This window comes from Neopelma chrysocephalum, unplaced genomic scaffold (genome assembly GCF_003984885.1).
Source record: "Neopelma chrysocephalum unplaced genomic scaffold, ASM398488v2 Primary Assembly neopelma1_93484, whole genome shotgun sequence".
In the NCBI taxonomy this organism is placed as follows: domain Eukaryota; kingdom Metazoa; phylum Chordata; class Aves; order Passeriformes; family Pipridae; genus Neopelma; species Neopelma chrysocephalum.
In genome coordinates this window covers 1-1,956 of record NW_020922199.1, presented here as the reverse complement: position 1 = coordinate 1,956, position 1,956 = coordinate 1, and the positions used below count along the sequence as shown (strand labels likewise).

The following is a 1,956-nucleotide window of genomic DNA, read 5'->3' as shown; positions in this document are numbered from 1 at the left end:
TCTTTCTGTCCTCCACAGGCTCCATGCAGATGAGGCATTCGGTGCCCGGCTCCGGAGTCGCCTCCTCTGCCTGCTCTGGGCTGTGTGCGGGGCAGAAGCCCCTGGGGGAAAAAGGGGTGGGTGAGTTGAGAAGTGCTCGGCCCTTCCCTGGTGGTGGTGAGGAGGGGACAGGAGGTACCTGTACGGTGCCATGAACTGGGTGACACGGCCTCCCTACTTGGCACAGGGCAGGTGGAAGCTCAGGTCACAGTCTGTTTCGCAGCAGGTGATGGTGGCCCCGCTCTGGCCACAGATGCAGCATCTCTGGAAAGAGCAGAGCAGCCCCATCAGCAGCAGCCTCAGGGCCTCCTCCGTGTCCCAGAGCTGGTTGGAAGGGCTGGGCTTTCTTGCTTGGGGTCTGGGCTAAGCTCCAGCAAACCTCGCCTGGCCCAAATTTCCCTGCTCTTGTCAGGCTCTCACCTGCTGTGCTGCCCGGGAGACTCCATCTTGGATATTCCTTTTGTGAAGACACTAGAGTCCTACTCAATGACCCGGGCGGTCAGGAAAGTCGCTGGCAAAAAACTGCAGGAAAAACGACACTCACTGATGAGGAGAGAGTGGCAGAGACTGCCTGTCAAAAAATGGAGGGAGCCCACAGAGCAACTCACCAGGCAGAACTCATGGGCACAGAGCCAATTTAACTGGAGTTTTTCTCCACAGGTGCCCGGGTCAGCCTCTGATCGTCCACACAGCAGGCATGCTGGAGGGGAGAGAGACAATGGCACCTCTGCGGGGCCGGGGCAGCATCCCTGCAGGATCGACCCCAAGGGCTGCTCTGTCCCTGCCTGGCTGGCTGAAGGGCAGGGCTGGAGGCTTTGGGGAGGACGGGACATGGGGGGCACAGGTGTCCCAGCAGGTGTCCCCTGCCAGAGCTGGGCCCCGCTTGCTGAGGAAAAGAAGGTCCCCGCCCTGGGATGGCTGGACAGCTCCTGCCTCCCTGTGCCACCACTCCTGGCCCCATGCTGGCAGCCCTGACAGCCCCTCTGCCAGGCTGCGGGAAGGGCACTTTGCTCTCACCTGGCTCCCTCCCTTTGGGGGCCTCCTTCTCCCTGTCTGACGTGGGACGTGTCAGCGGTGGGTCCCTGTCTCACTGTCCCACCGGTGAGTGGAGCTCCCAGCACTGGGGGCTCTAACACAGCTCCTGTCATGATGACTTCTGGATCTGCTGTATGAGTTCGGGGTCCGACGCTGCTGGCGGGAGTGTTGTTGCCTTTGGGAGGTCCCGGCTGCTGTCTCCCTTGGGTTTCGCCTCCCAGCACTCGGTGCTGGCGCACAGTTCCTCTCATGGGGACTTCTGGACCGGCCAGATGGATTTAGGATCTGACGTTGTTGGCAGGAGCGATTTTGTGTGCGGGATGTCCTCGATGTTTCCTGGCTCCGGCGTCTCCTCTTGGCACTCGGTGCTCTCACATGGCTCCTGTCATGGCGACTTCTGGACCGGCCGGATGGATTTGGGGTCTGACGTTGCAGGCGGGAGCGGTTTCGCCTGTGCGACGTCCCTGATTGTCTCTGCCTCGGCCTGCGCCTCCCAGGACTTGGTGCTGGCACATGGCTCCTGTCCTGGGGACTTCTGGACCGAAGGTGTGGTATTTGTGCCCGACGTTTCCGGCAGGAGTGGTTTTGCCAGCGGTCAGGCCCCCGACTGCTGGAGCAGCTGCTGTCCTCAGTTTCTGGAAAGCTGCTCTGGGATGACCCCCATGTTACCTGACTGTCAGGGCTGGAGCTGCTCATCTCCTGTGAGGGAGATTGCAGAGACTGCTCCGATGTTGCCTGTTGGGTTGTATGGTGGTTGCTGGTCTCTGGTGCTGAAGATCCAGGGGATTGCACCTGGGCGCTGGTGCTGGGGCTGATGGTCTCCGCTGGTGCAGAACTGGGAGACAGCCCTGGTAGCACCAGGCTGCCTGTGTTGGGGCTGAT

General features: G+C 61.3%; 1 long non-coding RNA gene across 1 annotated transcript; it reads right to left on the bottom strand.

Moving 5' to 3' along the window:
• Nucleotides 1–56: 56 nt before the first annotated feature.
• LOC113980285 lies at nucleotides 57–1,338 on the bottom strand. Its single transcript, XR_003538109.1, has 5 exons — nucleotides 1,057–1,338; nucleotides 648–739; nucleotides 460–561; nucleotides 179–303; nucleotides 57–101 (listed from the first exon to the last, which is right to left on the bottom strand). It is a non-coding gene; the product is annotated as an uncharacterized LOC113980285 (long non-coding RNA).
• Nucleotides 1,339–1,956: the final 618 nt, after the last annotated feature.